At 40.2% G+C, this 15,103-nt stretch overlaps 1 protein-coding gene across 4 annotated transcripts in view; it reads right to left on the bottom strand.

The window, feature by feature from the left end:
* Positions 1 to 2,012: 2,012 nt before the first annotated feature.
* Positions 2,013 to 15,103, bottom strand: part of LOC148027483 (uncharacterized) — a 31,350-nt gene continuing 18,259 nt past the window's right edge. For 2 of the 4 annotated variants that reach the window (XM_087689202.1, XM_087689203.1), the window contains exons 6-7: positions 2,941 to 3,144; positions 2,015 to 2,733 (exon numbers count right to left, since the gene is read on the bottom strand). The gene's annotated coding sequence lies outside the window, so the exon portion shown is untranslated. Of the gene's footprint in view, positions 2,734 to 2,940; positions 3,145 to 15,103 lie in introns of all 4 variants that reach the window. The other 2 variants (XM_087689200.1, XM_087689199.1) reach the window with 2 other exon arrangements.

Below are 15,103 nucleotides of genomic sequence, written 5' to 3'. Positions count from 1 at the left end.
ACTTAAGTTGAAAGATAAAATACTTATTAAATAGATGTTCTTTTACCCAAGCCTTTACTATTGCATCCATCCAAATGTGTCATTCATCCTCTTTGATACTATTGCTCCCCCCAATATCTTGACTATAAATTTTGCCTTTTTTCCCCTCCTATTTGAGCTTCTCTAGATGCCCCTCGAATGATTGTAACTTTGTCTTTACCCCCATTGACATGGTCTTTTGTTGTCTAATATATATTTGCCTCCCAAGCACAATGGTTTTGGTAAAGTATTTGCCTCAAATTATGAATCTTGGTTTCATGTTGAGAATATAAACAATGACACCCTCGTATCTCACTATTTTCATCTCCAAACCTAATTTCATCACAAAGTATAGAAAATTTGGATGGCTCACCTATTAACAAATCTCCTAGATGTAGTTCACCATTCATTTAGACATCAATATGCTTCTTACATTCATCTCTTGACCTTTTGGCTTCAGCTCGATCAACGAGAGCCTTGTAATTCTTTCTCTCCATGTGGAATATGGTTCTTCCACCACTATGCTAATATGACTTCATTTTTAATGGAGCACGACATTTGCGAGTATTCTAATGTAACTCAGAGCAATTTACAATTTCGTGGAAGTGAGCCCGATTCTCCCTTAATGTTCACAAAAATATGATGTTCTCTTTGCATGAGACTCTCACTTAATGCTCACAAAAATACAATGTTATCTCATATGCAAGTAATAAGTAAGATTAAATTATTATTGCACCTTATGAATGAGCGATGCTTAAGTTAATTCAATCGAGTTCTTAAAATTGTCTTCCCAAAAATAGTTTTTGGCACTTTGATTGGATCTTTTCCACTTTAGCTTTGTATACTTCATTGTCTCTTAAGGTTAACACCTAGTATATCTTGGTAGATTCATATTCACAAATGGCAACCTAAAAATCAAACATATATACCCATCTTGTTGAGCAATATCTTTGATCACTTACTTTTCTATGTAGACATCACTTGACTATATATACTTGTAGATGATATCCTAACCTCTTAGAATATATTGGTAGATTCATATTCACAAATGAGGGAAAGCAAGTTAAACTTTACCAAATAACATGTCCATGGGTAGTGCTAATTGCACAAATTTGAGACTTGTTAACTAGACTTAAAGATGATCCATATGCAAAATGTCTTATTATACTATATATCATTGAAAAGCTCTTAACACAAAGAAACTAGATGTGTAATCTCCAATAAATTATGCATTTGATTTGCATCAAACACCCATGTTTTGGCATATTGGATGTGAATAGATTTTTGAATTAATTGAAATGCGAGGCTTACATCGATACTTGTAATCAAGGGATGCTCAAACCCTTGACCACGGAATTTTACAAGTGGCCCCAATACGAAGTCCAACATGGTGACTAACCAAGTGGTGACCAACCGATGTTTTGATATATTACTCCTAATAAGCACAAAAATGGCTAATGCTAACCCACTTCCACCCGTGTGGAAATATTACAATGAAGTATACATAGTCTCCAAAGCACATGCACTTGTCTTCTTGAGAAGCTCTCTCTCTCTCTCTCTCTCTCTCTCTCTCTCTCTCTCTCTCTCTCTCTCTCTCTCTCTCTCTCTCTCGTTGATTTGTTTGCTCTTTTTGGCCTCTTGTGGAATTTTTAAAGTGTCATATTATTGTACTTTTTCTTATTTATAGAACACATAGGCCTAATAAGTGACAATGGTTCTAATCACCACTTGTTCAATAATGGTTACCCATATTTTGCAAAAATACAAACCAAGCGAACACTCGGTATCCAAGGCCCACTAGGGTAAAGGGGCCAATAAAGTAGCACGCTCCAAAAGGAAAACACACCCCCCCCCCCCCCAATTGAGTGACAATTTTACAAGAAAGATGTGGCTTTTTTAGACACTTAACAATATAATATGAATTTTTTAAAATTACAAATGAGCTCAAGTCAAACAATTGTGCCATGTAAATTTTTTTATATTTTAGATTGTGTAAAACCCTAAAGTAATGCATCCTCGAGTGTCACTCTATTGGCCCCTTAGTGTCCATCTTTTACGAACCTTTCATTTATAACTAAGGCTACTTGATAAAAATATCAAAATGTCCTAATTTTTTTCTTTGAGCTCTATATAATATAAATAGTTTGACCATTAAAAAACATTTATTTAACTCACTTGGAAAAAAACATTATAATGGAGGATTGTTAGATGACAGTCTATTGGCCCCTTTACCCTAGTAATGAGGTTACATATGATGCTTAAACACCAGGACCGGCCCAGCCCACCATGCACAAACATATGCTTGTGAAAGGGGGCAGGCGCACTTATTATTACACCAATATGACTGGCATATTATTGTCATAAAGGGTGAATGGTTGGGTGGTAATTGTCGGCTCGGGCCCCGTAAAAAGCAAGGTGTGTGCCTGTGTCGTACAATTTCTCCAGCGGCCATACGATGAGTTTGTAGTTGGGCAGCCAATGCGCCTGGCCAGAAAAGCCAACACAAGAGACTTTTCGGCACCATGCTAGCGGGTAATCTTTCATAGAGAACCATTACACAGAAGCATAGTCGCCCAAGTGTTCTGCTTCGTTCAGAGGCTCATGTCAAGCTCTCATGACACTCATTCTAGCATCGATTGCGGACAATTTGTGAGTGAGTCTGGCTTTTAGTAGCAAATGGATAAGTCCATTTTGCACGAGGCGGAATCCGAAACCCTAAACATTCCAAAGCTGAAATTTCAGAAGGTATATTTGTAATTGGGAAGGCGCATACAAACCAGACCTCATGAGGATTAACACATAGCTATATATAGAAGAATTTGCACTAATAGAATAGCATACATATTCATTTGACTATGCAACTAGGAGCAACACCAGAAAGACAAGCAGAAGACTTAAGAATTCTGGAGAAAGAAAACTCACTCGACAAACTTATCGCAGACAGTGCAGCAGTCAGATAACAGGCTCTGCATCACGGGTACTGCTGCCACCTGCAGGTTCCAAGTTTATAGCAACTCTGTGGTTTGGACAGGCACATATGGTACCGGTCCAATATTTTCACAAGGCTCATGGAGCGATAATGCATACATGGGTTCCAAACTTGGCTCTCGTTTCACCGTTTTTTGCCTGCCGTAAAAGGATAGTATCATAGTTTGACTTGAATAGCTAAGTAATTCAGAATTCAGCATTGATTTAATAGTGAAGTATGCAAGTTCAGTTTAGATATGACATGCAGAAAACTGGCATGTTTTGATGAAATGAAATGCATCGATCCTGTAAGCAGTCTAACACAACTGTAGACAAGGTCATGCACTTGCCTTTGGTTGATAACAAATTGGGTGCAGAGAGAGGTGAATGGGCTGCAACTATGGATGCGGACACTGCTGAAGAGAAAGTGGAGTATGTCTTGTCTCACCTTCCTCATAGAAAAAGTCCAGGTTTGGACGGTTAGCCTAATGAACTGTTCTTTGCTTCAGACTTACTAGAAGCCAGATTGTAAGGTTTGTCTGCTTCGCTGGAATTGAAACATTAGAGACCAATTTGTAGATTTTGGCTAAAAGGCTACAAAAGAATGCTTCAAAGTTCATTCATCCAAGGCAGAATTGATATATTGGGAGGAGAATTATACTTGTGCATCATATCATAAACTGTCAACTGGGAATTGATTGATCATTGTGCATATGGTTGGGAAGTGGTCATGATTCAGTTGGATATTGAGAAAGCTTATGGACACGTTAGCTGATGTTTCCATAGACAATTTATGGCTGCTTTAGGCTTTGAACCTCAATAACGAATGCCATTAATGTTGTTGACCATTGTGGGTTTCCCACATGCAGTCATAGTGGGTAAATTTGAAGAGATTGCTCTCACTAATTCCTTAAGGCAGGGTGTTCTCTCCGTCCTTTGTTGTTTGCTTTGATAACTTCTCCAATGTTGATGTTGGCAGATAAGCTTGCATTAGATGGTGAGCTTGTTAGCTGGACTTTCCATTTGGGCAAAGATGCTTGGATAGTCTCAGCAAATCATGCTTGTTTACTCTTTAACATTGAGAAAACCAATTTGGACAGAGCCAAGGGAGTGTAGAGCTTTTACCAAGATACAATAATTTGTAGGGAGTCCAGAGTTTTTTTCTTCTGACATATCTTCCAACATTTTGGATAACTAGGAGTTATAGATTGATTGGGCAAGGTTGGAGGACAATACAGCAAAATAGCCTGCTACCCAAATTTTTTTCGAAAAAAGGTGTGGCTAATTACGTCACTTGGAAGAAACATACAAGGAAATATAAATACGCAACAGCTCTAACTGGAGCTGTCTACAAATCAAAATCCACTCATATATACAAGCCTCTCAAGGCGGTCTAGGCAAGATGGTGGGGGAGGATAGCACTACCGCGGATGGCCATCCTAAAAAGTTAAGAACAGGCCATGGCCACTCCAAGTGTGAAGAAAATGCTGCCAAAGCTCCTATCAATGTCGAGAGTCTCCCTATAGTTGCAACTTGCTCCCAACAGCTGCAGAGAAACTGGATGATATATGACCAAAGCTTTGCTAAGGTGGCATGCACTAAGAGGCTCTTGTCACTGAAAATCATTTTGGTGGCTTGCCTTCTAGATGTGAGATCCTATGAGGCCCCCATTGAGCTCCCATACCTCTAATTGCGATGTAGTAGGCTCTAGTACCTAGTGGCTAGACAAAGCCTCCAAGGTGGTGGCCATGGCTACTAGAGTGTCAACAAAAAGGCTCCACATGAGATACACCCCAAGCTATGCACTACTCGTCCGACGGAGTAGGTAGCCGATAGCTCTCCACACCAGATGCACCCTAGTTGGGGATGTTCACTCAAGTATTGATAGCCTCAATCCAAATGGCACTTGAGGAGCTTTGCATGCCCTGTTCAACACTATTCAGTTCCTACTCTCAACGACTCCATTTTCTAAAAGGGGAGTTGGTAGATGTGAGCTGGCAAGAAATGCCATGCTCATGTAAGAACTCCGAGAACTCATGGGAGACAAACTCACCATCATGATTACTCCTCATGGAACCTGTACAGACACCCCTCTGATTTTGCACTAGATGCACCCATATGGAGAAATATGCGAAGTTGTCATATTTATGCTTAAGAAGTATATCCACATATATCTCAAAAAGTCATCCACTGTCAAAACAAAGTGCGATGCGCCATTAATGACAATGGTGGATGTTGGCCCATAAAGGTCTATGTGAATCAACCTAAGAGGCCCCTTGGCTTGATATGGTCTACTGAGAAAATGGAGTGTGGTGTTATTTCCCAAGATGACAAGCTTTATAGACATACTTGGATAGTTTCAGGCATGGAAGACCATCCAACATCTGACAACATGACAACTTGTAAAGAGAGTCATACCCAAGGTGTCCTAAGTAAAAATTGCCATATGCACCCTTCATTTGTCAATTTGTGAGTAGAAGCTAGGATATAAAACCAATGAAACTTAGAGCTTTTGATGGTTAGCTGGGAGAGGAAATGGGTCATCATACAGCGGTTACTAGGCTATAACTTGGGGTGAGCAATCACTAAATCAAGTACCTCGACTGTGGTCGCAGTAAAGAAGACTGCTCACCCCAATCGACAAAGCTACTAAACCAATAAAAGGTTCGTCCCAAGTCGAGGGACATAGCAAACATCATCCAATGTAGCAAGATCAAGGTTGGTATCCATATCAAACTTGATGTGACCTAGGCCCTAGATCTTGACTGAGAAGTTATTACCACATCGGACATTCTCATTTGTAGGTGCTCCGATGAGAAAAAATATCTTGAACCAGGATCATGCGATGTGTAGCTCCACTATCCATAATCCAAGCAACTAAAGAGCTATTTGGTCAGGAAGAGTGGGCCTCTATAGTCGTCTCATCAGGGGCAACTTGTAAATATGAACTAAGCTCTCAATCTCATATATCTTTACAGAGGCAAGGTGAGCCTAAGGACAAAAGTCCATTGATGCTCCAACAGACCATTTAGACATGCCCCCCTGGAGTTAAGAATAGTGTCGACCGTGATGGCTAACTAGTGGCAATGTAGGTCTAAGATCTCCATTACCCTTGATTTTGGTTGCTATCACCCTGTCTCCCCTGTTGGGGTTTACTCGGTGAAACCAGCCTTCCTTCTTAGAATGGGTGGTGATAACCTGATTTAAGAATTAATTACAGCAATAAATAAATGCACATAAAATGAAATACACGCTTTACCATAACATTCTTAGACAGTAGACTCCCTGTTGGCCCCAAAACTGGCGCCCCTTATGGTATTTCTTTAGCTTCATTCAACTGGAAGGAGTACAACTTGAGATTCTTCAATCTCCTCCTACTAACCAATTGCTCTTTCTATCATAAATGACCAGCAAGCCTTTTGCGTCATTTGCCCCTTGATTCACCCAAGACTTCTTCTCCAATTTGACCCTTGGCTGGCCAAATGCTACCCCAAATCAGTTTGGGATGGGCTGGCTCCTAAAATCCCTTGGTAATCTTCAATTGTCAACTGCTGATTTCAGTCCCTTGAGCCTTCAATCTCTGGCACGGATCCCAAGGTGACTGCTACACCCTAATTTCTGCTGTAAATTAGGGTTTACTGCAGAAATTACAGATCAGCCCACCAAAAATGGCTGAGATCTCCTCCAAATGGCTAAGAATTGCTGAGAATGACTGAGCATAGGCTGAAGGAGATGAGAGAATGTTGTAGAGAGATAATTCTGAGATTTGTCTCAAAGAACTAATCAAAATCAGCTGCTGCCCTGCTGTACCAGCCCCAAACGGATGCACCAACTATAGGAGCATCAGAGACTGTGATCTCCAAGAGAAAGTGCATCAGCAGCAATTGCCAGCTTCCCAAGGTCAAGAATATGCAATCTCCATCACCAAAATGGACTCCAATGGCTGGGAATTGGCCCCAAAAGCTGGCAGCAACAGTCCAACACCTCTTCCCAACAGCTCCAAAATGAAAAAACGAGATTTCCCTCTCCCTTCAGCCCTATTTAGCCTTTCCCCCACTTGCATGGGAAACTTTTACCAAGTGGCAGCTTTCATAATCCATTTTCAGCAATTTTCAGTCATTTAATTAATTTTCAGAATTAATTAATTCTGAAAATTAATTCAGCCCTTAATCCATGCCTAGAAAATTGACCTTGCCCATCCAAAAATTAATTGGCTAGGCCATTTGCAACCCAAAGTGGTCCCATGCATTAATTGACCCTTGGACAAGCATTAATCCATTAATTAATGCCTAGTCTCTAGTGGTTCAGTCATTTAATTAATTTTCAGAATTAATTAATTCTGAAAATTAATTCAGCCCTTAATCCATGCCTAGAAAATTGACCTTGCCCATCCAAAAATTAATTGGCTAGGCCATTTGCAACCCAAAGTGGTCCCATGCATTGACCCTTGGACAAGCATTAATCCATTAATTAATGCCTAGTCCCTAGTGTCACCACTGACACTTAATGGCCAATTAATGGTCGTAGGGGCAAACTGACACCAAAATTCACCTAGAATCTAACAAGTGTAACTTGTTACAACTTTTGCCTTTGACAACCATCTTTTTCACAGGGTCCTTTGGCCTTCAACTGTGAAAAAGTAGCTTGCACCTCACATGTGCAACACATGTGCATCTTTTAATTGCACATTTGATTAATCCTTTAATCAAATGTCAATTGAACATAAGCAAAGCATCAAATTTTCACGTCCTCGTGACACTCGGAGACTAAGGAGCGGCAATCCGATTTTTAGGTTTTGATCGTGTGCCTCTAGCCTTTGAGTGACACTCAACAATCCATTAATTAATGCCTAGTCCCTAGTGTCACCACTAACACTTAATGGCCAATTAATGATCGTAGGGGCAAACTGACACCAAAATTCACCTAGAATCTAGCAAGTGTAACTTGTTACAACTTTTGCCTTTGACACCCATCTTTTTCACAGGGTCCTTTGGCCTTCAACTGTGAAAAAGTAGCTTGCACCTCACATGTGCAACACATGTGCATCTTCTTTTAATTGCACATTTGATTAATCCTTTAATCAAATGTCAATTGAACATAAGCAAAGCATCAAATTTTCACGTCCTCGTGACACTCGGAGACTAAGGAGCGGCAATCCGATTTTTAGGTTTTGATCGTGTGCCTCTAGCCTTTGAGTGACACTCAACATCAAAATGGCTAGCCTTTGGCAATACCTATTTTTCTTAGGCACATTCAGTCACCCTAGTTTGAGAGATGATTGAGTGTTTCCTTGTAATTCATTGTTCTAAGTTTGATTTTGGTTTTGGTTTTGAGCCTTCTCGACTTTTCCTTGTTGCTCCTTCCCAAAAGTGGTAACAAAAGCCCCCTCTAAAGAGTAAGTGTTATGAGATTGATCGAACAACCAATTGTAATACAATAACAATTGACACTCAAATTCGTAAAATTTGGAAATAGTTGACTATGAAATCACTTGAGTAAAATCAAAATACTTCTTTGGAAGCTTGTTTAGAAACAATGTGACCTGGTCGTCAGGGGAATTAGGAGCTTCTGTGGTAGAGAACTCAACAAGTAATCGCCGATATTTAACCAACTTCACCTTAAGGTCATCTCAATCTAGAATCTTGAATTCTTAGAGCTCATGGTGGAGATTGATACAATGGGTCCTATCCCGAGCCACATAGTGCTCAGATGCAAGGTCAAAATGCCAAAGTTGTGAGTGGAATTTTGGAAACGACACTTGTATTAACTCAACAATGACAGAGCCATTTCGTGCTTTCCAAGAATGGACAACCTTGCATGAAGTAAGGCAAGGGTTTGGTTGGGGTTTGTCCCCTGAATGATATTCTCCAAGTTATATGAGTCAAGAATATGTCTCATCAAATTTGACTAAGTAGTGTAGTTAGACACATTAAAATGAGTCTTGTCAATGAATGTATGCTCGGCTGGTGAGGAGGAGAACTTTGAGGTGTCGTGTAAAAAGGATAAGGGGAATAAAAAGGAGGATAGAGTGGATAGGCTGGAATGGGATTAGAATTTCCATAAGGTGCCGAAGGAGGAGACATGAACCTGATAATCCTAATTGACTTTCGGTTGGGTCACGTTCATATAACTAGAAGGTCCATCAAGAATGGCCATGTGAACAAACCGTTGTACCTAGTCCACACTCAAGAATGGAGCTGCTTAGAGGGTATCTTATGCGAAGAGAATCCTAAAAGTGTGTCAGATGGAGGATAAGCCTCCCCACCTAGATATGAAAAACTGAGGTCCTAAGATAAATAATTGTGCCTAAATTTGTAGATACCCCTAGTGAGGTGTGAAATTACACGGTACAGTGAAAGCTGATGTAAATGCAAGTGTGAATGTACACGGTACAATGAAAGCTGATGTAAATGCAAGTGTGAATTAGATGGAGATGCAACAAAAGAGAAGGATGAGATTGAAAGGTGTGGAGTGGATGGAATAGTTAGCAGATTAGTAAGTTCATGTCTGAGTCTATGTATGTGGTGCAGCAGACTAGGCACCAAAGATATTTTAGGCATTTTATTTGCCAGCATTTACTTTGATTTTGCATTATTTGCAGCCAATCGGCCAGCATTTAATGGTGGCCGACCAATCATATTTTATGGCATTTATTTGGCCTATATATATATTCTCAAGCTCCCTCCTCCACATTCATTCATCACTTGATAGTTCTTGGGGAGAGGGAGCAGGTGCCAGTGCCCCCTAGCCAATGATTTACATTGCTTCTCTACAGTCTCATGTCTTGGTATATGGATTCCATTTCCCGAGCATCTCTTTTCTTCTGAGTTCTCTTGCAGTGTTTCTCTTTTCTCTCTCGTGTTCAGCAGTCTATTACAACAGTTTTCCACGCTTCTAACATGGTATCAGATTTCAGGTTCTAACATTGTTTCAGATTTTGGATCAAGTTTTTGTTGCTGTTTTCTACTGTTTCAGGTCTGAATTTTCGATTTTCTGCTGCTGATCTTACCTGATTCTGACTGATGCGACTGAATTACAGCTTGGGCGACCATATCCTGGTAGTTTTCGGCTTGTTTTTTGCATTTTTCTTCAGCGTTTGCAGTCTATCATTTTCGTTTTTGCTGTTTTGGGACTGATCTCAGGGCTCGGGACCTGATTTTGACCCTTCTTCATCAGCATTTTGGTGGCTGCAGGCTGAGGCGACCTATTTGTGGGCCAGTCAACTGCATTTAATGCAGTTTCAGTTTGCGATTTTGTCATCAGCATCTGCGTTGCATTCTTTCGTGTCTGTGCAGGGCTGGGCGACAGTATTTTGAGGCTGTTTTTGCAGGATTTGGCTGTATTTTTTTATCTTGTGATACATTGCTCAGCTTTAGCGAGGGTTCGTGTGCATCCAGTTGTCGTGTTCTCACTACACTCTAGTTACTATTGATTCTTGCTCTATGTGCTTTATCTACTACTTTTGCACTCGTAGAACTTTTGAGGGTTGTATTCTGCCCAACCTTTCTTCTTGTTGATCCCTTGCCTTTATTCATCTTTTGTCAATCCCTATCTCATTATGGCTTTATTCATCTTTTGTCAATCCCTATCTCATTATGGCCTCTCCATATCCTCCTTCTGATGCTCAGCATCCAAATTTTATCTACTCATCAACGATTGTTATGTTGGAGCAATGGTGTGTTCAGATTTATGTTGGAATGAGAATGCTATCTCTTGGTACTCTTGTTGTTCCAGTTTCTGTCTCATGTCTTGGTATATGGATTCCATTTCCCGAGCATCTCTTTTCTTCTAAGTTCTCTTGCAGTGTTTCTCTTTTCTCTCTCTTGTGTTCAGCAATCTATTACAGTAGTTTCCCACGCTTCCATCGTTGCATCCACTTTTGACAAGGCACTCCACAAACCGTTGAATATTTCGAAATCAATGAGCTTTATCAAATCATAAGCTTGCCTAGCTCCTCTGAAATGGCACCATTGAACTTCTTGTTGACGAGGCTTGACATTGTCACTAGGTGATCTAAGCGAATCGCCCTATCTTGCCTTAAAAAAGAAACTAATTTATGCTAGATTGCTATCAGATACAAATTGGAACAAGAGGATTTACTTGATCTTTTCTTACATGCTCCTCTTCTTGCATCTACATATAAATACCGATCCTCTTAAAAACTTAAAATTGGATGAACATTTTAAAATGTTCCTTCTTCTTAACCACCACCAATATATTGCATGGAAGTAGAAACAACAAGTGTTGATACAAAACTAAAAGCATGTGTACCTAGCACACAAGTAGATGAAATAGAAGAAAGTATAAGTTTGTACTTTGTACTAGTTCTCCAACAAGATGGTCCATTCTGAATGGCAGTTCCCTTCTTCCTGTAAAATCAATAGTTCTATGCATTGAAGCTAAAGGGGATTAACCAATATTACCTTCAAGTTGTTATTAGGCTTAATACATTAGGATCAAGTCAAACTTGGCCCGTGAAATCACATAGGGTCTATAGACACCATGATAGTCAAACACTCTCCACCAGTGTTCAAACCTTAGTAGGCAAGCTATGAAGCCCACTAACTATTCAATTCTCAACATAGGATGTTTCGGAGACTAAAGCGGTGTGGAAGTATTTGAAACCATCTTCCCTCTAAAAATTCCTAGTTCTAATTACAAGCTTTCTTGATCAAGGGACTAGGTTTATTCAGAGAGTATCTAGCTCTAATACTATGTAAAGAAATACTTGAACATAGAATACAAACACAATCGTATGACAAACCCCAAACTGATAAAAGAACTCAATAGAGTTAGGGCAACTAAAGACAATGAACAAAGAAGATGAAAGAATAATGGATGAATATATACAATGCTCAATGCAATAAAGACACCATGCAGAGAGAATACAAAACCTCAAATTGTTGTGTCTCTAAAGAACCAAGGCAAAGAGCATGTGCTAGAGAGTGAATCATACTTTGTAGGGATCCCAAAACGCAATAGGCAGTCCCCCGGATGTGATCAACAGCAGTAAACAAAGCTCTAGAGACTTTGGATTAGACTAAAGATGACTAGACCAACATGAATAGTGGGCAGCAGGCTGAGAAATGTATGGAAGATGTAGGTGACAGCTGGAAACTGCAAACGCAGTAGTATGCTGCCCCTGATGATGATGGCAGCAGCAGATATGCTGCAAATGCAGGCAGTGGATGACCTTGAAGCAGTAAACATAAGGTCCTAGAGCTCCTTTGAGAGAGAGCGAAGGCTCAAGACTACCACTAGCAGGCTATAGACTGTTGCCAGCAGCAAACACAAGATCTAGAGGGCTGTAGACTGATCCGCAAATGCTGATGGACAGCTAATCTAACTGAGATATCCACTAGAAGGGGTGTAAACACTAGAGAATAGGGCACTAGCAATCTGCAAAAAGAGATGGGCTGAGTGGACAAGCTGCCTCGTATTTATAGATGAGTGGATTCTCCTAGATTAGGGTTTGGCTTATGGGACACAAATACTCTCTAAGAAATTTTGGTAATAATTGAGTTTTGGGGCTGTAATAAAGAGAGTGTAATGTAGTTTTAAGCTCAATAGACAACACCTCTTGGGATAGGTCTATTAGCGATCATATTTATCTTGCACAATCATCTCCTACGTGTGAGCCTCAATCTGAGACAAAACGGTGACATCAGTTTTGATGGAGAAGGCAGCTCTATTTAGAGCATGCATTTCTTTTCCTGTCAGTTTTATGTGTGTTCACACTGTCTGAGTTACTTTCCAGCTTGTGGATTTCTTTTTTAGCAGATCTAGAGTGCGTCCACGTTATTTTATTCAGGTTGACTAGCATCTTCATCTCATGCATGATTAGGTGGGCCACTTTTTGCAGCCATTTGCTATATATGGCAGGGTAATTGGCTATTGCTACACATTCATATATTATCTTTTGCAAGTTTCACCACACTCCGACATTTAGGGATTCTCCTTTGTCTTCTAGTGTTGCCTTCCATCATCAACATGATCTAGTGTCCTCACTAACACCTTGGCTACATGCAAGGAATGATCAATCCTCTTTGTATTCAACATTCTTTTGGAGTTCAATGCAGATTTTCTTCTTCCATTTTCTTATTTCATTATCTCTTTCATTGCAATCTTTCTCTTCCCTTTCTCTCTCCATGTTTGTGTTTCCCTTTCGTTGTGCACTCTCACAAGATCACCATGCATGCAGTTGGAAGGTGTGGCCAAGCGGAAGCGATGGGTTGAAGACTAACAGGCAGATGCAAATCTATCACAAGTAGGTTCATGATGCCAAGCAAGAAATGTGGCAAAGTGAAGGCATCATCCAAGCCAACATCTATTCGTGCTCCTCTTCTCCTTCTTCCTCTTCTTCTTCTTTAGTAGTTGCTACTAAAGATGGACAGGTTGGACCACAATTTAGCCAAACAGTTGGTGCACATGGCAAATTGTGATAAGGAGAGCAACAGCTATAAAGAGGTATTAGCTCAACTAGTGTTGAGCATGTTGGAGTGGGAGGAGATTCCTAGCAATATTGGTGGCTCTCATAACACTATTGGCTATAAAGCTCACAAGCATGGATAGTAGGCTATGGCAGATGGAAGTGTTGGGTATGAAGCTCACAAACAGGGACAATAGGCTATGGCAAATGGAACTCCATGGAGGTGCAAGAATAGAGAGAGTGAGAGAAAGAGAGAGAGAACTCTTATACATACACAAACTCAAAGAAACATACTAACAACAATAAGTAAGCTTGCGAAGATGCCCCCTGCTTGCCACAATGATAGCACTAACATTTCTTCTTCTTTTGCTTGTTACCCCTCTCTAAAGCAACCAACACATCCAAAGGATGGCTGCCAAAATTGAGATAGTAACCTCCACTGTAAATGCAAAGTAGCCTCATGCTCAAGGAACATCAAAGTCATATGATCAAAACTAACAGGTATTGTCGAAGTCTAAGCTCATAAGGTATTAGCAATACCATCAAACTTCGGAGGCAATTAGTTCCCACAAGATGAGCTTTGAGAAGCCTCATACGTAAGTTAGAGCTTCTCCCACACCTCTAGAGATGTTCTACAAGAGGTGGCTGCTAGTAAAACTTCCTTTGAGATGCATCGAAAAAGAGTGGAATATGCCTTGGCATCATCGTTGTCCTCGTCAAGGACTGCTTCCTCATAGATATCTTCATCCCAATTCAATGGAAGAGGAAATGGCTTTTAAGGATACAAAGCAAATCTTGAAATGATGTACCAAAGTCGCTTCTAAACAAAGTAAGCTTCAAATTAGATAGTCAAGGCCTTTACGCTTGTCATCAACATTGCAATAGAGATGAGTTGATTAAGTATTGATTATAGCAAGCATAAAATTCACATAAACTGAAAATGCACACTTTACCACTTTATTATTGGATATTGAACACCCTGTTGGCCCCAAAACTAGCACCCCTTCTTGCGGTATTTCTTTTAACTTTTATTGCAAATGGATGGAGTACAACTAAGATCCTCTGACCTCCTCCGCTAATCCAAGTGCCTCTTGTTGTCAAAACTAAGCGGCAAGCCTCCAAACCTATTTGCCCCTTGGTTTGCTTGGGCATTGGCCTTCACCCTACTCCTTGAAAGACAAATTGAGTCCTAAATTTGATATTGGCTAGCTGGTCTCTTGAATCTCCCTAAAATTCCTCAATTTCAACTGTTGGAATTCAAGTCCTAGGCCCTCAATTTTGAGCGCGCATCTCAAGGTGATTGTCAAACCCAATTTCTGTTGTAAATTAGGGTTTATAGCAGAGATTGACTAAAATCTCTTCCTCTAATGGCTCAAACTACTAAAAAATGCTAAGATAACTTGAGAGATAGCTAGGGGATGAGAGAGTGTGCTATAGAGAGAGAAATTTCATAGTTTCATCGTGAGAAACGTTGAAAAACTACTGCTGCCCTACTCAAACAGACATGGAAACTATCATCTACTACAACTTAGGACCACTAGACAAACTATTGTCCCATCCTATATGCTATCATCTGCACCAGAAGAACCTTGGGCTACTGTCGCCTACTCCTGGAGAGCCCCAAACTGCTGTCACATGCTGTAGGACTGATCCTTGATGGCTGCAAATCACATCAGTAGCCTCTCCTTG

The sequence above is a fragment of the Lygodium microphyllum genome, chromosome 12 (assembly GCF_053477565.2).
Source record: "Lygodium microphyllum isolate KBCC chromosome 12, Lygodium_microphyllum_v1.1.10, whole genome shotgun sequence".
Taxonomy (NCBI): domain Eukaryota; kingdom Viridiplantae; phylum Streptophyta; class Polypodiopsida; order Schizaeales; family Lygodiaceae; genus Lygodium; species Lygodium microphyllum.
Note: the sequence above shows the minus strand (reverse complement) of the source record. Positions and strands in the feature narration are given on the sequence as shown.